Raw genomic sequence first — 25,175 nt, 5'->3', positions numbered from 1 at the left:
GAACTACTGTAGTCAACGATGTCTTTAGTACCTTTCTGGACCGCAAAAGGTGTAATGTCTTCTTTGCTGCCTATGTGTGGATCAGATACCATCGGAGTTCATCAAAAATATCTTAATTTGTGTTCCGAAGACAAACAAACGTCTTACAGGTTCGTGATGACATGAGGGTGAATACTTAATGACAGAAATTTCATTTTTGGGTGAACTAACCCTTTAAAACAACAAAAGCTGTTAATGTACACTCATGGTGTGCTGTAGTGCATTAATATCATTAATTCCATACCATGAGTTTGTATTTAAAGGTGTACTACAACGTATAAATTGATAAAGGTCAGAATAATGTTGGAGATACTCATGAAGTAGAGGCTTGGAATGTAGCTTTTCGATAGGTAACGACAAGTGGATAGATTGAAAGGTTATGTGTTTGCCCTTTACGCATACACTAGAGTTCAGGTCAAAACTTAAATATAGTTTGATTTTAAGTCAGCAGCTGACCCAGAAACTAGTTCAACTGTACCACTGGATCCCGACTGTTGCACTAAGCATTTTCATACAAGAGTGCCATAATTTCTGATAGCTTCCCACAGAACTACACCACTCAAAAAGATGCTTTACTCAAAAAGAATAATCTGAGAATGAGAATTTAGAGTAAACCACAGTCCTTCAACCAACTAGGCTTCTGAACATCATGTTTAAGTTTTTGACAGAGTAAAAATCCATCCAGCTGTCACGCACCACTTTGTAAAGGAAAGACGGCCTCTGTTTCTAGCTTATAAGCTAACTATCTTGCACTGGCCAGTGTTCTGTCATTATTAGGGTACAACGGGGCTAAAGGCGCCGCTCATTTTATTTCCCTCTAAACCACTAGATGGCACAAAAACTCGCCGCAGCACTTTCCTAAACATTCATTTTTCAAAATGCACGTGCAAATTTGTCTGATCCTTGATGTGATCGAGGGCAGCAACGCAAAGTTGATTCTGAGGTAGTTTGATCTAATATTTGATGTTTTAAGTATTCATTAAATTAATGTTTGTATTTTCAGACAAAGGTATTCTTAATGATTTTCAGTTTTGTTCAAGGTAATTCAAGCAATAGTTTTTCAATAATGGAAGAATATGTAAAAGTGTGGTATTTAGGGTAAAAAGCGCCCCCGCTGTTGAGGCAAAAGGCACAATAATTAACATGATAATGAATAGCTGACTGACTTTTCCATTTCTTGACGTGACATGGTTAGATTCACATGGCAAATATCATATATCAAATTGGATATTCATATATTCAAACAATCATATTTTAAAATGTATAAATCATATCATAATAAAATATAATTTATTGTTACTACTCTAAATCTATATTAAATAGATTAATATGGGATCTTCTTCAATGTTTTCAGGATCTTTACTTTTTAAAATAATTTTGTTTCTGTATTTCTGTATTTTTAAAATCTATTTTTATATTTTATATATATAAAAAAGAAAAAAACAAAAAAATGAATCCCGAACACTATCAACTTGCAAAACAATAAAAAAGACACTTTATTAGCAACGTTTCGATCGTAAGATCTTCATCATGATGAAGATCTTACGATCGAAATGTTGCTAATAAAGTGGGTTTTTTTATTGTTTAGTGTTTTTTCATATTTTGACTATACCAGTCTTCCTTCCTACGCACCTATCTATCACCTACAGGTGTGCAACGCTAATTATTCATATTTTATTTATAAAAATATATATCACATAGGCCTATTTTAATGACAGTATATTTATTGAACAAAAATGAATTCTTGTATTTATCAAATTAAACAGAAAAGAGAACAAACTTTGCTAAAGTTATTCTTCTGAACAAGTATTAACCTAGTCATTATTAAAAACATTATTTTAGCTAAAGTATTTGTATAAAATACCAATACATTTATATACACCACATTTATAAGATTTTTAAACAAAATTAACCACTTTATGATTTTTTTTTTTTTTTCACACAAAATATGTTGCTCAATCAATGTCCAATACAAAAATATAAATTTTTCCTGCAATCGTATACTTTGAGAGTAGCGAAAAGCACAATTTTTCTTAAGGTGTGCCTTTAGCCCCATTGTACCCTACTATGCAGTATTCCACAAGGAATATTTTTGTTGCCTTCAGCTGCTGCTGCTTGAGTTCATTGTCTGCAGTATTGTTGTTAATATTTAAGTTAGTTGCTATTAGCCTACAACTTACACACCGTGCAAGTTACTTCAGTTGAGGTTGTCCATTTTCTAATAGTAAACTGCACTTCAAATTAAGTTATAATGATCTGTGAAATTTTAATTCTACCCTCTAGAGCTGCAGTTGTACCCCTGCTTTCTGAAATTCCACCTTTAATTACCAATTTCGTTGCTTAAGCAGGTTTAACTAACAGATAACAAAGTTCAAAGTGTTTGTAACTTGAGTAACTTTACTGTGACATTTCAAATGTAATTAAAAACATAGTAGAGAAAATATGTAGCCTATTCACACAGCTGTACATTTCCAAGCAACATACAGCTTGCTTGGAAATGTTTCTTTTCAACATTATTTTAAGTATTATACGAACCATATGAATGTGATATATTCATTTGTATTGAATAGAAGTGAATTTAACAGGTTTTTTTAATTTATTTTTTTAATACTGCTAGCTAGTAAGATTAGCAAAGGTACAACAGAGCGTGATTATAATACAATGTGGTAGGCCTAATAATCACAACAACTCCTTACACACATAGAATTACTATTTAGAACAAATCTAGAACTTACAGACATGTACATCCAAGGCTTAAACTGTAAAATCATCCAACTATGAACTGAATGCACGCTAATCATGACGGTTTTCACGAAACAGAAAGTAAAACGAAACGGCAAAACAATAGTGCAATACCTTAAATATTCAATAGGAGGCAGATCAGAATCACAAATAAAACTAGATTAAAAAATAAAAGCTTGTAGACAAACATTAAGTTGGCTTGAAAAAGCCTAGACAAAAAGTTTGAAGTAGTTTTAAAAGTTTGAATGTTTTCAGTTTAAAATAGTTTAAGTATAGATAGCTTAGATTTGCTTAAATAGCAAATAGAAAGCGGGATATGTTTCCAGTTTTAATATTATTTTAATTCAGATACAGTAAACTTCTTTGCTTCAGAGGTTTTCGGCACATTTTCATTAGGATGAAATCGACGTGAAATCACATTATGTGTGAGATTATAGTTTTAAAACATTATTATATATAATATATTATATTATAAAGCTATTGAACTCACAAAATTTATTCAGCTCTACCTTTCAACTCTCATATCACATATTTGGATTGAAAAGCAAACAACTTGTATGTGTTTTTGGTTAATTTATTTCGCAAAATGCAGGTGTTTTCTATATCTTATATAAATTTCTTTATATAAATATATATATCTTATATAAATTCTATAAGTCCTCAGCTTGCTTAGTTGGGGACACTCAGGGTTGGGCAAAAATACATCAAAACGTATTTTAAAATAAAATACCAAATACCTTAATTTTAAGTGTATCAAAATAAACTACAAAATACAGCAGCCACACCATGTATCAAAATAAACTACTGTATTTTTGTATTTTAAAAATACAAAAAAAAAAAAAAAAAAACTTTTACAAGGGAGTGTGAAATTTCTTCACAAACCTTTCAACAATTGGCCTATTTGATCTATCCCTTCACCATTACACTGACTCAGTTGATTAAGTACACAGTGTTTCATAGCAACAGCTTTTCTCTGCCTGAGGCATGCAATAAATCTGACATATGCAACCAGTTAAAGGCACAATATGTACAGTAGGTTTTTTTTATTAAAATATCCAAAAACCACTAGAACAATGTTATTTATTTTGTTGACTTGTGTACTTACATTATCCCAAATGGTTCCAAGAATGTTTAAATCCAGAAATATAAGCAATTTTAACCAGGACACAGGCTGTGTCGGTGCGTCGCCTATCAATGACATCATACCGTCTTTAACCTCGGTTTTTGGTTTTATTTTGTAGAAACCATGAAAACACCGAAGATGCTTTAATATATTATAGGTTTTATTTGACAGTTGAAAAACAGTTTGGATTCATTCATTGACAGAAAGCTAATCATGTTATATAGCTTCTTGTTTAAATCTCGTTTTCCTGATTTACCGCAAGTACCATGTTTTACCATGCCTACTATTGATCTAGCTTACTGCAATGTGCAAAAAGTTCATAGCAGCTGCCGAGCGAATGCAGAGTAGCATTATAACAACTTTCAACACACAAATGTATCTAATATGATAAAACAGCACTGCTTTACCCCACATACGCTTGACCGAATAAAGCGGGAAGCGGCGAATATGGCATAATAAACGTTCTGCTGCTCTCAAGGCATGTGTCGCGCTGGTCTCTCATTAGCAATCTCTCCAACGGCCTCGTTCAGCTCCAACATCACTCAGTAAAGTTAATAATCTCATCCATGAACATGATTTCTGACCGAGTCCCGTCCCGATTCTTTTCCACCAGCTGTAGACGTGAAGACAACTCATCCCATGATTCCACAAACTCAAGGATAAGTGACTGAATAAGCGACCTCTAGTGGCAAAAATGTACATATTGTGGCTTTAACAGATCAAATATTCACATATCCCTGTGATCTCCCAGATGAAGGTTAGTTTTAAAGTAACTAACAGTTTAATTTTTAACAGTTTGCAAATGACTCATAATTGTATCCTAATTTATTTACTTGGTGTTTGGTAACAAAGGGCCTACTTTGCATCAGCAACAGTGACTCAATGACAAACAAGTCATTCATAAGAAGACAACTGATGGCACCTGTATTTATAGCAACTAGTTTCTAATGAATTAATCATTTGATTGTTAATCCTAAATATAGGTAGCCTGATGTGGTCATACTCAATTCTAGTTCGAATATGAGTCTGATACTGCTCCATTGGGCTTTGATTATGGGGGCGTATTTCAACCGATCCAGGAAAGACCTCAATTGGATAGACCTACAACCAATCAGAGCTACAGAGTAAGTGACGTATGTTGAACGACGCATAGTTGTCAACAGAACTCTTCTTAGCGACCATCGGGGCCAGCTGATAAATCAAACTTTTGCCGAATCCCGTAGGAAGGACGGCAAAGACATCTTTCCCATCGACAAATGCCTTGATCGCGGTCCTCTGTTCCTCTTTTAAAATTAATGCGCTCGATCTTCTATAACGGACGCGATGGCGGAAACTACACATCTTAGTTATTCAACAACAGCCATCATTGTTGTAAACTAATTGACCTTTCGCAAAGACTCGCCCCCCTTAGTTACTGTTGCTTTGTCCGACAAGCCGTGGCTCTGTCACGCCACACAGAGTGGAAAATACATCGCGGAGCAAAGCGGAAACTGACAACACGTCGACAGACAAGACAGGACAGGTTACTTATGATATTACAGTTTTTCTCAAATGCTAAAACACAAAAGCCAATCCTCTAAACCAAATGACCAGTTGTCTAAACACATTTACTAAATCTAGCTATCATTTTCCAATATCATAAACACATTTCACATGAAGACACAATTCACAAAACACAATCCTCCGTTCTCATAAATCTTAACACATTTTTCTTTGCTAAAACACAAGTTGCAAAAGAACTCTGCTCATATTCTCAAATGAAAGCTCATGTGATGCAAAATGCTTGCCACAGTCAGCAATATTTGAACACAATGAACACACCTGACATCATTCATTACACACCACGACTCAAAATTGAAGACACTTGTTGCTAATGCTGTGACCACATGTATAAAAGCAAGTTCAGAGTGCACAGTTTGCTGAAGATTCCAAACAAACAGAATGGATGAAGGCAGAGTCAGGGGAAGAGGAATTTGAGTCAGAGGAGGGAGAAGAGCTGGCCATGGAAGAAGAGGAGCAGGCCAACGAGGAAGAGGAGTTCAAATCAGAGGAGGAAGAGGAGCAGGCCAACAAGGGAGAGGAGAAGGTCCAGGAGGGAGAGCAATACAACCTCGCACCATCATTACGGATGAGATGCGAGCAACAGTCATTGACCATGTCATTGTCCATGGCATGACAATGGCTGAAGCAGGACTACGAGTCCATCCAAACCTGAGTAGGTTCACTGTGGCCACCATTATCAGGGCATTCAGACAACACAACAGGTATTGTACTCTATTGCTTTCTTTGTCACAATACAATTTTACAAGCCTGTGAAAGTAGTCTATTGGTTTCAAATCAGTTGTTACTGTATTGTAAAACATGTCAATTGACAACACATGTTTCTTTCTTTAGAGTTGAAAGAATGCCACATAGAGGTGGGAGGGTTGCCATATTTACAGCGGCACAAGAAACCCTCATTGTGGATATGGTTCGTGAGAACAACCTCATCAGACTCCGGGAGATCAGAGACAAAGTCATTGCCGATAATGTCAACTTTGAGAGCATTGATGATGTCAGCTTGGCCACAATAGACCGAGTTCTCCGGCGCCAAAAGATGCGGATGAAACAGGTCTATAAGGTTCCCTTTGAGCGCAACTCTGCGCGACACAAAGACCTACGTTATGAGTATGTGCAAGTAAGTATACATCCATGTTCACAGTACAGTTAGTGGACATACTGTGTTGCTCAGTGGCCTACATTACTTCTGGACAATACTGTGCTACCTGATTGACTGTTGTTCTGAACACCTGTGCACTTTCACATTTTCACTGAGGATATTACAGTTGGACGCGATGGCCAGACCTCATGAGTACCTCTTCCTGGATGAGGCTGGCTTCAACCTGCAGAAACGAAGGCAAAGAGGCCGTAACATAATTGGCCAAAGTGCCATCACTGAGGTTCCTGGCCAACGGGGGGGTAATATTACTCTTTGTGCGGCCATGGGTTTGGAGGGGCTTGTCCACCGGCATGCTGTCCTTGGGTCTTACAACACCCAACGTCTCCTCACCTTCCTAGAGGAGCTAAAAGACATCCTCCTGGACCGCCAACAACACCATCCTGGGCCCGCACATCACATTTATGTGATCATTTGGGACAATGTACGCTTCCACAAAACAAACCAAATCAGAGAGTGGTTCACCACCAACAGTAACAGTAACACTTTTTAAACGTCTGTCTGTCACCCTACTCCCCTTTCCTGAACCCTATAGAGGAGTTCTTCTCATCGTGGAGATGGAAGGTTTATGACAGACAACCATACACTAGAGAGAACCTCCTAAGGGCAATGGAACTGGCCTGTGTTGACATCCCAGTGGAGGCCTTCTTAGGATGGATTCGCCATTCCAGGGCATTTTTCCCGCGGTGCCTGGCAAGAGACAATATAGCCTGCGATGTGGATGAGGTGATGTGGCCCGATGCAGCTCAGCGACATGATGCCGCACAGTGATTGTGGTGTGTGTGTGGTGTGAATAAAGTAAATAAAAAAACTTCACACCCTGATCATGTTTTCAAGAGTACTGTTGTGTGCAATAGATTCTGTTTTTGCATTGAGTTGTTACAGTAGTGTACATGCAGAATTTACTATAGATTTATACTCTTCATATGAAACTCACAAATATAAATGCCTAATCCTCTGCAGAGATCTAAGAAAATCCATTACTGTAAAGTTTCTAAAAATATGCATTGGCAGTTATGAAACAAAGAACCTTCTCACAAATTGAGCATTGTGTTTTCAATTGTTTTGCTGTAGTGTGTAATGATGTGTATAGTGTTTACATTTTTGAAAGCTTCGAGCTGCTCTTTTGGTGTGAAAGTTTGAGTTTTGAGGTGAGAAGGTGTGGTTGTGTTTATGTAGCTTTAGAAAAGGGTGTTGTGTTTAGACATTGGGGAACATGGAGGAAACGTTTGTGAAATGTGTTTTAGCATTTGAGAAAAACTGTAAACAAAGTCCCAGCTTTCAAACTGTGTAGTTATTAAAAAAATTCAAACAATAAAAACCGTTTTGTGGCTCTTTAATGTGTTGTGACCACGATCGTGACAGATTGCTGTAGCGCCTCAGCTCAAGACTCATAAACCGATCATTTCTTACTCCATTTATAGCATCAAATAAACATGAAAGAACATGAGAATGAATGTTGTTTCAAACGCGGAAAGACGTCAATATGCACAATTTTTCAAGTTTAACACCGATATTAATCTTCTAACTCCTGACTGCTTTGTCAGACAAAAGCGGATGTGGCGTTCTGATTGGTTAGATCGCTTGTCAATCAAACTCCCCAAGTGCTCTTTGATGACGTGGCTGATTACGTTTCTGGTGATAATCTGTCTATCATCGCCCTGACAATGTGATTGGTCCGAACAGTTTCTGTTCAGGCATAATTACTCCTCTACGGATCAAGTCCAGACCGAACTCCCCGACCTCAAAATGGTGTGGGCGGGGCTAAGTTCGGCTGCCATCCAGGCTAAAATATAGGGGGCTGCTGCTCGGTATAATAGTTTTCAAGAACATTATGTAAATTTGTAAACTATTTAGCTTAGGCTACTAAAACAAACACCAAAACTTAACATCTGTTCTGATCTCAGCAAGTCTGGGCATACTGAGTAAGCACCAATCAGAGGCCGCATTTTTATGATGTCATCTTCTTACAAAATATTTTACAGCATTTTAAAAATACAAAAATACAAAACACTAAAGTATTTTGATACAAAGCCATTTTCATCAACCCTATCAAATACAAATTACGAAATACCAGTTTGTATTTGAAATGCATGTATCATAAATACTGCCCATTCCTGGGGACACTTGACACTTGATATTCAACAATGTTTTTGATCTGCCTGCATTGACACAATTGTATGTGAACTGAACTGGACGATGACATCACTATTTTCTCCAGTGCTGATATATAGATAAATTAACTAAATTAATAATTATTGATTTTTACAATGGAATGAATCAATACTGAATTTACTTAAGCTGCAAAATGACACCATTTTCCTTAAGAGCTGCTGTGCAGCCAAAATTATTTACCAGTTATCACTGTAAAGCTGCTTTGACACAATCTGCACTGTAAAAAGCACTATATAAATAAAGGTGACTTGACTATGGCCTATTCATCTAATGTCATTCATATTGTTTCGTTTTCTCGACCTAATATTTAAAAACCAAATAACAACAACAATGAAAAGTATTGGTATTGACAAGTAAAAGAAAACATTAGTATCATACTTGCTCTATAAAAAGTGGTATCACAACATCCCTACAGTATTCTATTTTGTGCATTGTTGCACACTTCTGTTTATGATCTTTTTTGTTTGTTTAGTTTTGTTTCTAATTGACAGGAGGGTGAACATAGAGGAGGAAAGAGTAAATGAAGCAGACGAGACTCAAACCTCCTAGGTTTTGAGGATCATGATTTCAATTAGAAGACTTATGTAAATAATTAAACTGACCAATTGCTATGGGTGATCAGTTTTGTTTCTGAATGGTTGAGGATCCAAATGCAGCTTTAATGGGAAGATTCAAGATCATAATCCATAAGACAGGCAGTGATCAAAACCAACGGGCAAACAAATCCAGGGGCCTGTACCATGAATCCGGATTAGCTTGCTAGCCAGATAAATTTCAGATTAATTTGCGCTAATACTGGGCTTTAATACTGGGCTGGAGACTCGGGTATAGTGGCCCTCTTGTCCGAAAAACACTGGTGTAGCGGCCATCTTGTCTGAAGACACCGGTTTGGTGGCCATTACAGGATGAGACTCTGGAGTGGCGGCCATCTTGGCTGAGGATTCTGATGTGGTGGCCATGTTGTGAACGGGCTCATGTGTGGGAACTACAGCTGTTATTTTCAGTGTGTATCACGCTTCTTTTTTCTATTATTTATATTTGAACGGCTTTTGCCAAAGCTTTTTGTCATGTAATTCTCGTAAATATGTCTAAATCACTTACTTACTATTTTCAAAGATAAAATTGAAATTAAAATTATGATATATATTTTTATTAGGAGTTAAAATTGGTCCCCATTGTATGGCCTTTACAATGAATCTCTTCTGCAGGCTGTACAGTAGAGAGAGTGTGGCGCACATCACATTTACTTATATTCATTTAGCATGTTTGCAAATTGACATACAAATTAGGAATACAACAAAGTGATTCATCCTAAGGAGGCAATTATATCATAGTGCTATAAAAATGAAATAGTTGGGGCCGGAGATACAGATATGGACCTCTGTAAGGCAATACATGGGGTACTTGATCGTTCATCTGTACCCAATGATGACAGTTGGGAAGCAGATCACACATTGACTGTTTGTAGGGTCAAGTTGCTTTCTGAAATGTAAAAAAAAAAAGATAAGAGAAAAAATTGGTCCTTGCAATGTCTTTGTCAATTTGCATAGGAACATTATAATTTAATTTATACTTTCTTACTAACTGTAAGATCAAAATCTCAATAATAGGTAGAACATTTGTAGTCTCAGTCATCAGTTTAGAAACAGTCGCCTCAACCCCTGTGATGTGTGGCAGCAGCAGCGCGAGATCTCGGGAGAATAACCAAGCAGACACAGATCAAGTGTGGTACAAAGCATTCTCAGATTTATTCAGGAAGAAGGGTCATATTTATAGACATACAGTAGGTCAAACAACAATCTCCGGGATGGTTTGATCATCAAATCATACGACTTAAGAATCAAACCTTACCATGTATGGCATTTCAAGAAATATAATAACAAATAAGAAATGTATGTGCGTAAATGTGTGTGGTCTTCAACTTCTGATTACGTGTGAGAGTGTCAGTGTGTCCAAGGACTACTACTTCTTGTTTTGTTTAGGTAGGTAAATGATGTGCACAATGGAAAAATCCCAAGACAAAGAGAAAGTCAAAAAGTGAAGCCCAATAAATAAGAAATTATTTAACACTACCTTTGTAATACACTATGAAAATTTACACTTTTGCTTTAGTCACCAATATTGTTATTTCTGTTTAACGAGTTTGTTTGCCCATATAATCTTTAGGGTATTAGGTAAGCTAATTTGGCTTGCTGTCCACTGAGGAGGGGCTCGATGAAGCATCTTCAACTCGAGCTCTGATACACCCCCCAGTGAATAAATATAGGATGTGATTACATAGGGCAAGGTACCTGAGATGAAGGTGGAGTTTGGGGAGGTGGAGGGATGCTGAAACAGCTGAGACTGAAGAGAGGTAAGCAGCTGCTTATATACTCTGGCTGTTGATTGAAAGATTAGATGGGCTCGCTCCTCCCTAAATTACGTTTAGGAACTTCACTAAATTTAATTACATGTAAAGTAAATTACATGTTTGATTTCCACCTGATGATCCACTATAGGCAGATTTTATTTTTTTCTGTTTTTCACAAAAGCATCTCTCAGGCTACATTTACACGGCAGGTCTTGATGCCAGAGTTGGATTTTTTTATTAAATCCATTTTTTTTGCTGACCCGTTTACATTTTCTTTTAAAAGTGACCCGTATCCGATATCTGCATTTCATGAGTTCACACTTACAAATAAGTCAGACTGAATAAATGGTGTGCGTATTTGGCTGTCTGAGGAGAGGGCTCCGAGCTTTGTATTTGGCCCGAGCCCAGAGTAATCCCTCTGTATTCCTGGCTGTGGTAGGAAAAGCCAAGAGTGAGGAGTCAGGGTGGTGGAGGGATGCTGAAAACTGTAGAGGAATGTAGGTGAGACGACTGTGTATATAGGCTTCCTTTCAGTGTAAATGTAGCCTTAATGTCTTCCATCTCACCTTGCATAGGCTACATCAACTGAAACAAAGAAGATACATGGATGAGTAAAGTAATTTTTCCCTTGTTTCTTCCATCACAGGTACAGTACTTGGCTACTGGAGACTCAATGGTCAACTTAGTATTCAGCTATCGCCTAGGGCTGTCATGAACTCTGTCCATGTGGTGTGTGCAGCCATTGAGAAGGTGATGTTGGAGAGGTTTCTAACCAGGCCAACACAAGACACTTAGAAGGAGGTGGCCCAAGGATTTTGGAATTTCCCAAATTGTTTGGGAGCAATAGACAGCAAACATATAAGAATACAAGCACCACCACTGTCTGGACGTCCTTCAATTACAAAAAGACTTTCTCCATTGTGCTTTTGGTGCTTGTGGATGCTGACTACAGGTTCTGAATCATTCAAGTGGGGGACTTCGGAAGAACCAGCGATGGTGGGGTGTTTGCCAGATCAGATTTGGGGAGAGGAACCCAGTACCTCTCACTGCCCACCTGTGTGATGTACCATTCGTCATGGTTGGTGGCGCAGCTTTCCCACTCAAGCCATTCTTGATGAGTACATACCCCAGAGATAACCTCATTTACAAAAAGAGGATTTTCCACTACAGACTTTCAAGAGCAAGGATGGTGGTTAAGAAATGCCTTTGGCATTCTGTCTGCCAGGTGGAGAATATTTCTTAACAGAATCAACCTGCAACTAAGATGTTTACACAGTTGTGATGGCTGCTTGCCCCTAGCAAAAACTAGAGGTTAATGGATGAGGCAGAGCAGCTAAGGGTGACACATGGCACCAGTAAGATACATGTGAGGAAAGAGTCTGTTGACAGAGGCCTGTAATGTGAGGGAGGTCTTCTGCACCTTCTTTAACTCTCCTGAAGGCAGTGTGTCTTGGTAGGACAGAATGGTGTGATCAAAAAGTATAACCACTAACCTTCACTAACATTTTTGTTTGAGAACTTTGGTGTGATTGTAAACTATAATATCCATGGAAAAGAGGTCATGTCCCTCCCAGCAATTCACATTAGCATGAGAAAAGCAAGAAACTGCAAGTCCAAGCACCTTCCCAACAGAACATTTGAACAGCATTTACACTTATTGGCAACATGCTTGTTGCTTAAAGACCCACTGAAGTGTCTTGAAATGCACAGCGTTATTCAATGTGTTGTAGTAATTTCCACTGAAAGAGGAAGACAGGGCAGGACATATCGAATAGCTTCTTCCCATTTTTTAAATTAGCCAATAGCGTCTCATTTATATCACAGCTTGTTCAGAGCCGTTGAGCTCGGTAAAGCCACAGATTCCTCTTAATCTAACCGCTTCTCCTCCAAATTTCCTCCATATCACTTTAAGATATAGCATTCTTTGCAGAATTTAAATGGTATGCTGCAACTTGCCCATATAATCTGTTCTGTGCTATCATGTCTGTGGACTGGACGAAACTATTTATGTTGGTTCTGTTCTTTATACCACTGGGGGGTTATCGCTGCTCTCCCTACTCTTTATCCATGCTAGGCTGCATGGATGTGCAGGGAATTCCTGCCCAGAACGGAACCATACCACCATTCCAAACTGTATGCAAAATGTCAGTCATAATGATAGTGGTCCTGACAGAAATGAAACTGACAACATTTGATTTACTGAACACAAATTTGGCGGTATACATTTATTACAGCGAGCAATCATACATAGCAATGCAACTTTCTGACAAGCCTGTAAAACCTGTCGGCTTGTAGGTTTGCTAGCTGTCATCCTGGCTGCGTCTCAAAACCTAGTGCGCTGCCTACCTAGACCGCATTTTGTTTAGCATCAATGTCAGCACTGCGGCCTGCCACGGACCCCGAGCCAGTGCACCAAACACCCACCATCATGTTTGAAATTATAATGTATTATTATATTATACCCACCTTCACAAATATTTTTTTTTTCTTTTTTACATATTAATTAAGGTATTATTTAATATGTTTATTAAGCTGTTTCCTTCATGGGGACCGTTGAATACTGCTCACAAAGTATCTTATTTCAGCTTTTACTCTCGCTCTAAGGACATAGTGTAGGAAAAAAGATTTTATTATAAAAGTAGTTTAATCTTACTTTTTTACATATACACAAATAGAAACAAGCCCAGACATACAAACAACACACATCCACACAAACACAGAGAACTTACAAATATACATTACACATGTACACACAAATCAAGAAAGTTAAATGTTTAGAAATCTTTAGTTATGCATTGTACAGTAATTTTGCTATTGTTGATAGCACTTATTAGTGCCACAATTGCACATTTGTATTTTTTTATTGTACTGTACCTTTGGTAAAACTTTTAGAAAGCAACTTAAAAGTAATTAGCAATGTTTACCACAAACACTTTTATTTAGTTCTGAGAAAAGCCAATAATAATATGCACACTTTAACAGATGTCTAGAATATATATTTGTGCTCTTACTGAGCACTGATTCTTTCCATACAGTGTACAGCTATTTGAATGAAAAGTATCCCATTGTATACAAAGGCCAAATGGAAATCAGTATCAGTGTCTCCTAACTAAAACATTTTGCATCCGAGAGGCTTTGCATGAAAGTTAATACGTAAAAATAAGGGAATAAAAGTCAACATGTAGAGAGTGAAAAACTAAACATAGTTGAAAGGTTTAAAGTAGGCAACTGTTTGATATTCATTCTGTCTACTCTTTCCGAACATACTTTAGATCGATCAAAGCAATGGACAGGCTCTTTCATTTGTTTTTTTTGCTTTCAGGTAAGTGTGTATTTTTTATTGTTATTTTGAGTGTTTGTGTGTGGGAATATGAATGTAACGTCATATTACACACACATATTTGTGTGTACATTATATATGAGAATTAAGAGAAAATAGGAAATGTATCACTTAAAACTTTCACCAAAGTTCCACACTCCAGTTCCAACATCCCCAAAATGATGATTGTAAACAAATGATTATCATATTGTGAGGACCTTGGCATTAAAAAGTTTGAAAATAAGGTTGTTACATGGATAATTAACCTGATACTAGATTCATTAGCAGATTTTAGGGTTTCCCCTCCTTTAAAATGTCCTATAACCTGGTTGAGGGCTCACATATTTCTCCACACTGTTACATTCTACAACATGTTCCTCTCAACAGGATTCTGTTCATATACTAGGGGCACATTACGTGAATATGTTCTTATCCAGGAACAGAAGACTTGGGATGAAGCCCGGGCTTACTGCAGAAAGAATCACATTGACCTGGCCACTATTCAGAGTAATGAAGACTCAGCAAATCTACAAGAAGCAGTTTATAAAATGACTAAGATCGCCTGGATTGGACTGTACAATGACATTAATAGCTGGCGGTGGTCTTATCAGGATGAGAAAATTACATTCCAGAGTTGGACCACTGGAGAACCAAACAACTATAACGGACATGAGGAATGTGTTATGATGTACGGTAGCACATGGAATGATTGGGGTTGCAGTGACCTATTTCCATTTTTTTGCTACAATGGTAAGAAATTCTAGAAACTCATGTTCATAATGTGGATTTTCTGAGTAGATGATGCAGTAAACAACTTTTTATTTATACTCATCAGTGACCAGGATAAGTGTGATCTGTTGTCCCTTGCACAAATTGAAAGAAAAGTTCCCTATTTTATACGACACACACACACACACACACACACACACACACACACACACACACATAAAATTAAGGCTATAGATGGCTCACTTTTTTGTGCTTTTGCATTGACAGTATTCCTGTTGTGTCAGAGATTAAAGTGATTTCTGGGTTAGCGAGTATTTCTTTAAATGGCTAAAGGAAGTTATTAATAAACTTGGAAATTTTTACTTTTTGGTGTACTTACTTTTAGGAAAACTAAAAGACTTTCAAATCACATGAGCCAATTTTATATACATAGATAACATAACAAATGTTTAAACTGAGAAATTTTAAACTTTTATCCACTAAACTCTTTTCAAATTTGATGCCTGCTACAGGTCTAAAAAAAAGTTGGCAGGGGGCTACAAATGGCTGAAAAAGCAAGAAATTTGGAAAAGATTAAGCTGGGAGAACATCTAGCAACTAATTAAATTAATTGATATAAGGTCTGTAACATGATTAGCTACACTGCGTTCCAAATTATTATGCAATTGAAATATCAGTAAGATTTCTGTACAATAAACATTCAGATTTTAGTTTTTCTAAGAAAATGTTTGTTTGTTTGTTTATCCATGTCTTTTTAGATAACTGGTATCAATCTCAGACAAAATAATTTGCCAGATCTATGGAAACCCTACTTAGAGGTTATTCCACATTATTAAGCAAGTCACAGTTCTCATGCATTATGGGGAGGAAGAAAGATCTTTCTGAAGATGAAAAGCATGAAATGGTCCAATGTTGTGCAAAAGGCATGAAAACAACTAATATTGTGTGATACTGAATGGAGATTATGGAATTATCATAAGATTTGTGAGTGATTTAGAGCACAGCAGAACTCAGTCAGATAAAGGCTTATTAATGAAAGTTTCTATCAAAAAAATGTATTGTATTAAAAGGGCAGCTATAAAAAAAAGCCAGTGTTGAGCAGCAAACAGGTATTTGAAGCTGCTGGTGTCTCTGGAGTCTTGAGAAGCTCTCCATGCAGGCTGGCAGTTGTGCGTAAAGATGCATTTTAGACACTAATCAAACCTCACAAAGAGAAACATTTACAGTGGGTGTAGAAATACATTTTCAAACAGTTTTATTGCTGTGGTGTTTTTTTTTTTTGTTTTTTTTTTTTGCAGCATGGGATAGTGCATAGTGCATTGTATTTCAGAAGGCACTATCCTCCTTTTTATACCATAGCTGAAAATGAATTATTATGAACTCCACATATGCAAAAGTCATTTTAATACCCTCCATTCCACTTCCCAGTATTCCAGCCCAAATCATCACCCGCCAGCTCCTTGCTGACGTCGCAGTCTTGTTGGAACATGGTGGCCATTCACCAACCATCCAGAAATCCATCCATTTAGACCATACATTGTAGTACGGCATTATTCAGTGAATAAAACTATTTAAAAATGAGTCTTCATGTATTTCTACACCCACTGTAAATGTTTCTCTTTGTGAGGTTTGGTTAGTGTCTAAATTGCATCTTTACGCACAACTGCCAGCCTGCATGGAGAGCTTCTTGAGACTCCAGAGACACCAGGAGCTTCAAATACCTGTTTGCTGCTCAACACTGGCTATTTTTTATAGCTGCCCTTTCAATACAATTAATTTTTTTGACAGAAACTTTCATTAATAAGCCTTTATCTGACTGAGTTCTGCTGTGCTCTAAATCACTCAAAAATCTTATGATAATTCAAGAATCTTCATTCAGTTTTCACACAATATTAGTTGTTTTCATGCCTTTTGCACAACATTGCTCCATTTCATGCTTTTCATCTTCAAAAAGATCTTTCTTCCTCCCCATATTGTATGAGAACTGTGACTTGCTTAATAATGTGGAACAACCTCTAAGAAGGGTTTCCATAGACCTGGCAAATTATTTTGTCTGAGATTGATACCAGTTATCTAAAAAATACATGGATAAATAAACAAACAAACATTTTCTTAGAAAAACTAAAATCCGAATGTTTATTGTACAGAAATCTTACTGATTTGTCTCTTGCATAATAATTTGGAATGCAGTGTATAAAAGGGATGTCTTGGAGAGGCAGAGTCACTCAGATGTAAAGATGGGCAGAGACTCTCCAATCTGTGAAAGAGTGTGTAAAAAGATTGTGGAAGACAATGTTCCTCAACGTCAAATTGCAAAGGTTTTGCAGATCTCATCATCTACAGTGCATAACATCATCAAAAGATTCAGAGAAACTGGAGAAATATCTGTGCATAAGTCAAAGTCAAAGTTTATTTATAAAGCACTTTTTTAAAAGTATTTATCAAAGTGCTGTACATACAAAAAGAAAACATGTTCATTAACACACACAGTCAGCACCATAAAAGAAAAACACTTAAGACACAATAAAACAGTAAAAGAAAGCAGCTCTCACATGGCATCGAACGCCAGACTGTAAAAATAAGTTTTTAGTCCAGATTTGAAGACCTCAAGTGTTTGAGCCTGTCTGATGTAGAGAAGGGAGGTCTTCGGCCATAAGGGACAAGGCCGAAGACCTTATTTGGATGCCCGTGGTCTTCGGGCCCTCAGAAGACACTGCATCACTCATCGGCATGATTGTGTCAATGACATTACTAAATGGGCCCAGGAATACTTCCAGAAACCACTGTCAGTAAACACAATCCGCTGTGCCATCTGCAGATGCCAACTAAAGCTCTATCATGCAAAAAGGATCCATATGGGAACATGGTCCAGAAGCGCCGTTGTGTCCTGTGGGCCAAGGCTCATTTAAAATGGACTGTTTCAAAGTGGAAAAGTGTTCTATGGTCAGACGAGTCCAAATTTGACATTCTTGTTGGAAATCACGGACGCCGTGTCCTCCGGGCTAAAGAGGAGGGAGACCTTCCAGCGTGTTATCAGAGATCAGTTCAAAAGCCAGCATCTCTGATGGTATGGGGGTGCATAAGTGCATACGGTATGGGCAGCGTGCATGTTTTGGACGGCACTATGAATGCTGAAAGGTATATAAATGTTTTAGAGCAACAATGAGATGACGTCTATTTCAGGGAAGGCCTTGTGTATTTTAGCAGGACAATGCAAAACGACATACTGCAACTATTACAACAGCATGGCTTCGTCTGGGTGCTGAATTGGCCTGCTTGCAGTCCAGATCTTTTACCTATAAAGAACATTTGGCACATCATTAAACAAAAAATACGTTACAAACTCTTCAGTAGCTGGAAATTCCAACTACTACCTACCGAATTCCAACACCAAAACTCCAGAAACTCATAAACTTGATGCCAAGATGTCTTCAAACTGTTCTGAAAAGAAGAGGAGATGCAACACCATGGTACACATGCCGTCGTCCCAACTATTTTGAGACCTGTAGCAGGCATCAAATTTGAAATGAGCTCATTTTGTGCATAAAGTTATTTAGTTAGTTATTTATAAAGCACATATAAAAACAACCACAAGGTTGACCAAAGTGCTGTACATTAGAAACATATGGGTCATTGATGAATAAGGTTTTTAAAAGTGTAGTGTAACCTGATTATACATATATAGATGTATAATGTGATGTATAATCAGGTATATCAGATCTGTGCTTTGCCTTAGTTATATTCCTTGTTTTCAATGCTTTTCATTTTGGTTTGTTCAATGGGAATTCTCATAATAAGGTAGTAAGGTATTCATGCACCATTTCTTACAAACATGTCTGACTGCAGCATTGACATTAACCATAAGCCAAAAATAAATGTGATTTAACTTATTTTTTTGTCATAGAGAATGGAACAAACATTGTTTTCATCAGTTATACCAAAACCTGGAAAGAGGCTCAGAGCTACTGCAGACATTATTACACAGATCTGGTCATCATTCAGAATCAAACTGACAATAACCAGCTGACTATGACGATGCAACCATATGCAAACATTTGGATTGGTCTGTTCAGAGACACATGGAAATGGTCAGATGCAACAAATGTCTCCACTTCCTTCATTACCTGGATGACAGAACAGCCTGACATGACTGGGCTGCAAAGACCTTGTGGTGTTTCAGATCCTGCTGGTTTGATCAGTGATCAGCTCTGCTCAAATGTCCTGCCTTTCCTCTGCATGGACCGCCGTAAGTTTTATGTCTAATTTACTTCCCATTGTACATTACACTAAGAACATTAGTAGCACTTTATGCCCGTTTTGAAAGAAAGTGTCTTTAAAAATTACTGTACTGTATATATTACTTTCAGGTATTCAAGTTTCTAATATTCGATCTCACTGAACTGCATAACAGTGATGAGAAGTGCTGAGTGCTACATTTATCAAAAAGATCAAAGATTAGATTTACATCTGCAAAATATACAATAATTGGGGCTGCCAGGTTAATTAAAAGTGCTCTAAGCGATGTCACGCATTTTTAGACCAAAAAATTTATCTCCTCACTATCAGCTAGCTGCCTGTCCCCTGAACACACTGTAAAAAAAACATGGTCTCTGTAGTCGCCACAAGCTCCAAAAATGGCAACAAAAACTACCTGGTGCAGCCTGGACCACGAAACATAATAAACATGCTCCAGCCAATAACTAACAAGAATGATTTTAAATGCGCGTTCATGACTGTTTCAGGAAGCATGGAGGGGAGGGGGAGGAGGAGGGAGGGTCTAGCTAGCCTCTGTTTTGTTTGACAACACTTCGAATGTCAACAGAAAGTTACTCCGCCCATGATCGCTTAGAGCACCTTTAATTCATTTTATATTTTATGCTAGTGTTCCTTGATAGCGAAATCAGTATTGTCTCTGATTGGACTGCTCAGAATCAGTTACTGGCCTGGTTTTTAAAAAAGTGAAACCTCATCAAACTTGGATATTACATTTTCAGTGGACAAAAATAAATACTTTTTGTAATTTTCAAACAGGCACAAAACAACAGATTGTGAGAATAAAAGTGAAATCTAGTCAGAATATAAATGACCCTGAAGTGATGGAGGCCATCTTACAGTTGGTGAGTAGTAAACCATTTGTATTAAAACATCAAATTGATTAACTATAGTTGGTACATTCCACAAATGCAGTACACTTTGATGTCCCATGACTTTTTTTTAAGAGCATTAGTAAAGAACACTATTTTGTTGAGAACACTATTAGATGTGTTTGATAAACTATTATCCAACATAAAATTAACCTAGCATAAAAAGGAGAGGGCTTAAACATCAAACGTCTGTATCTCCTCTTATAAATGTATCAGTTAATCTTTACTTAAATCTTAAGTATTATTGTTTTCCCATAATGTATTTAAATGATGTTCATATTGTGCAGTCAATGTTGTTACTTGCATCAGTTACCTCCATTCATTCTTATTGTGATGCAATAAGAATGTAACAGTATTTTACCTTTTTACTGTACATTTTTCAGGTAAATGCTGAAATCCCTGCTGCCATAGCAGTTCAAATGATATAAAAATAGTATGTTTGCATAGCGTTCATTTTAAAATGTTATGCTTTTAGCCCTATGTGACACCTGTTTTTACTGTCAACAAGCATTACATATGTATCTGCATCCACCAATCTTCTTTACTGACTAGTGCTACTTGCACTATTCAAAATAATTCATAGCTAATGATGTTAGACTCAGCAATTCCCCCTCCCCCAGGTATTTTGAGCAGTAGGATTATATGAAATATATAATACAAAATAAATTTAAATGTATAAGTATGTAGCCAATATTACGGAAGAGGATTAGGGCCAAGCAATAATAAAAAAATAAAACCATCTCGAGATTAAAGTTGTTAAATTTCGAGAAAAAAGTCGTTAAATTTTGAGAAAAAAGTCGGGATAAAATGTAGAGAATAAACTCATTAAATTACGAGAAAAAACTCGTTAAATTTCAAGAAAAAAGTCGAGATAAAATGTTGAGAATAAAGTCATTAAATTACAAGAAAAAAGTTGTTAAATTACGAGAACAAATTTGTTAAATTATGAGAAAAATGTTGTTAAATTTCGAGAAAATTTGAGCTAAAATGTTGAGAATAAAGTCATTAAATTAACGAATTTATTCTCATAATTTAACAAATTTGTTCTCAAAATTTAACGACTTTTTTCTCGTAATTTAACTACTTTATTCTCAACATTTTATATCGACTTTTTTCTTGAAATTTAACGAGTTTGTTCTCGTAATTTAACGACTTTTTTCTCGTAATTTAATTACTTTATTCTTAACATTTTATCTCGACTTTTTTCTCGAAATTTAGCGACATTTTTCTCATAATTTAACGAATTTGTTCTCATAATTTAAAGACTTTTTCTCATAATTTAATGACTTTATTCTCAACATTTTATCTCGACTTCTATCTCAAAATTTAACAAGTTTTTTTCTCGTAATTTAACGAGTTTATTCTCAACATTTTATCTTGACTTTTTTCTTGAAATTTAACAAGTTTTTTCTCAAAATTTAACAACTTTAATCTTGAGATGGTTTTATTTTTTTATTATCGCTTGGCCCTAATCCTCTTCCGTACTATATAAATTACAAAACATTCATTAAACAGTACTTTTTACTTTTAACACTTAAGTACATTAAAAATCTTTTACTCAAGAATTGTTTTTCAGTTACTCAGTTCACTTTTAAATGAAAATCAGCCCAGCTTTACTCACCCTCAAGCCATCCTAGGTGTATATGACTTTCTTCTTTCTGATGAACACAATTGGATAAATATTAATAAATATTCTGACGCATCCGAGCTTTATAATGGCAGTGAACAGGATCAACAATTATGAGCTGAAGAAAGTGTTTCCATCCACATCCATCTATCATAAACGTGTACTCCACACAGCTCCAGGGGGTTAATAAAGGCCTTCTGAAGTGAAGCGATGTGTTTGTGTAAAAAAATATCCATATTGAACAAGTTATGAAGTAAAATATCTAGCTTCCACCAGATCACCTTTCGTATTCAAGTTACAAAGAAAGTGTAAACTGGCGTCGCATCAGTTACACTTTTTCCGTAAGTTGAATAGGGAAGGCGTAGGAAGCAGCATAAGCTTTTTGAACTGCGAGAGTTTTACACTTTCTTCGAACGTTGAATATGGAAGGTGGTCTGGCGGAAGCAATATTTTGTTTTGTTTTTTTTTAACACAAACACATCGCTTCACTTCAGAAGGCCTTTATTAACCCCTCAGAGCCATTTGGAGTACATGTTTATGATGAATGGATGTGAATGGATGTACTTTCTTCAACTTATATTCGTGAACCCGTTCACTGCCATTATAAAGCTTGGATGCGTCGGGATATTTATTAATGTTTCTCCGATTGTGTGCATCAGAAAGAAGAAAGTCAAGGGATAATTTTCATTTGAAAGTGAACTAATCCTTTAACACTTTTACTGGAGTATCTGTACTTTTACTCAAGTAGCCTACTTGATTTGTGTATTTCGTCCACCACGTTAGCAACATTCATTAATCATTTGTTTGAAAAGAAATATGTTTCAAGCTTTATTATTTGAAATGTGCCAGTTACTCTTAAGACAGGCAGAGAGAGTGTGCATATCAGTAGTACTTGGTAATAAAAGATTGCATCTATTCCTTAGATAAAGCAGAAGCTGAAGGAACAGGGGATAGAAAAGGACACAACTGTGACATGGAACGTTCAACCAAATGGAAATGTTTTTCACACGATTGAAAACAAACCATGAGTTACACTTTTGTGAGGTGATTTATCAAATTGTCAGAAGTTTGCAAGAAAGTCATGACCTTTCTCTTCTCTATTTAATTTAATCCTGTTATCTTACTTCATACCATCCCCTGAGTGCACCAAGATTTGAGGGAGGCCAATGACAGTCCAGGCTCACTTTGAGTCATGGAAGTATTTATAGTACTCTTTCAGTACATAAAAATGTAGCCATCCTAGGTGTATATGACTTTCTTCTTTCTGATGAACACAATTGGATAAATATTAATAAATATTCTGACGCATCCGAGCTTTATAATGGCAGTGAACAGGATCAACAATTATGAGCTGAAGAAAGTGCTTCCATCCACATCCATCTATCATAAACGTGTACTCCACACAGCTCCAGGGGGTTAATTATTTATAGTACTCTTTCAGTACATAAAAATGTAATTCTGTGCTGGTTGTGAAATGTATATTCAATAGTACATGTAAAATGTGTTAGTATGATATATTTTAAATTTAGCAATATCTTAAACTTTCAGCAATATACCAGTTCAGTGATGAATTACTGTAACCATAATTTTATTTTATTTAAGTTTTATTTTAGCATTGCTGTGATTTCAATGAACAGTGGGGCATGTCATGCTGCTTCTTTATAAAAAGCTTTTGATTTCTTTTATTCAAACACTTAAAATGTACTGTACAGATATGATACAGATGCAAATGAAATGTTTTAAAGAGATCCATTTTTTCCCAATAAAATGAGTAGTAATGTTGGTCAAGATTTTATTATATAGCATAGGCAATGTATATGTTGAACTCATCTACATGAGAAAATATGCTGCAAATTTGGTCATATTTTTTGTAGTGTTCACCATCAGTTTTCCAGAGGGCTTTGCCAGAACATTGTTAACAAGTTTGTTTGCCCATATAATCTTTAGGGTATTAGGTTAGCTAATTTGGCTTGCTGTCCACTGAGGAGGGGCTCGAAGAAGGCTCGTCAGTTGAACCAACTCTGAACTGGCACTAGCACTAGCTCTTAATTTAGTTAATTTATCTATACAGCAGCTCTGGAGAAAACAGTGATGTCATCATCCAGCTCAGTTCAGTTCGCATAGAATGTGTCAGTGCAGGCAGATCAAAAACATTGTTGAATATCAAGTGTCCCCAACTAAGCAAGCCAAAAGCAAAGGCGACAGCGGCAAGGAACCCAAACTCCATCAAGTAACAAAAATGAAGAAAAAAAACCTTGGAAGAAACCAGGCTCAGTCGGGGGGCCAGTTCTCCTCTGGCCAACAACGGACAGTGCATAATTATGATTCAGGCAGCATTACAGGTCATAAATCAGACTGGGATGGGAACAGTCAAAATATTTAATCCAGTTCCATCTGGTTGAAGATCGGATTTATTACGCCGGAAATGGTTTTGTTGGGGATCTGTGCCACTGGATGTCATGTCGATGAGACCAACACAGGGAATGGTCTAGTTGACACAATCTAGCTGACATTTCAGGGATGCACTGTATTTGTGTCTAACGTGCAGGTCCTCAATTTGATCTGGATACAGCTGATTACAGGAAACCTCAGGATAAACAGAGAGAATAATATTAACATAGATCTCATTCTTCTTATGATGTAACGAGTATATCAGGTGTTATTGGAAGTGTTTCTGGTTCTGGCTGACCTAATTTATGCAGCCCAATAATCCTGATGTGAAAATAGAAATTGATAATGTGTTATGTGTAGGATTTAAGATTTAAAACTGGATTTAAACTGAGAGTGTCTCTGCTTTCTGAACAATGGAAGGAAGACTGTTCCAAAGTTTAAGTGCTAAGTAGGAAAATGATTTACCGTCTGTGGTTGATTTTTATATTCTAAGTATTATCAACTGGCCAGAATTCTGAGATCACAACAGATGTGAAGGACTATAACTGACTAAGAGCTCGCTCAAGTACTAAGAGAGCTAAACCATTTAGTGCTTTGTAAATAATTAGCAAGATTTTAAATTCTATACGATGTTTAATAGGGAGCCAATGCAGTGTTGACAGAACCGGGCTAATATGGTCATACTTCCTGGTTTCCTAATAAGAACTCTAGCTGCTGCGTTTTGGATCAGCTGGAGTTTGTTTATTAGGCAGGCAGGGCAACCACCCAGTAGAGCGTTACAATAATTTAGCCTTGAGGTCATGAATGCATGAACTGTTCC

The 25,175-nt window shown here is 36.7% G+C and overlaps 1 protein-coding gene across 2 annotated transcripts in view; it reads right to left on the bottom strand.

Annotated features, from left to right (window-relative positions):
* zmp:0000001020 (NACHT, LRR and PYD domains-containing protein 12) overlaps nucleotides 1-2,866 on the bottom strand; it is a 29,551-nt gene extending 26,685 nt beyond the window's left edge. For both annotated transcript variants that reach the window (XM_067392399.1, XM_067392400.1), the window contains exon 1: nucleotides 2,775-2,866. The gene's annotated coding sequence lies outside the window, so the exon portion shown is untranslated. The remainder of the gene's footprint in view (nucleotides 1-2,774) is intronic.
* Nucleotides 2,867-25,175: the final 22,309 nt, after the last annotated feature.

Source organism: Chanodichthys erythropterus, chromosome 8, assembly GCF_024489055.1.
Source record: "Chanodichthys erythropterus isolate Z2021 chromosome 8, ASM2448905v1, whole genome shotgun sequence".
NCBI classification, from domain to species: domain Eukaryota; kingdom Metazoa; phylum Chordata; class Actinopteri; order Cypriniformes; family Xenocyprididae; genus Chanodichthys; species Chanodichthys erythropterus.
Note: the sequence above shows the minus strand (reverse complement) of the source record. Positions and strands in the feature narration are given on the sequence as shown.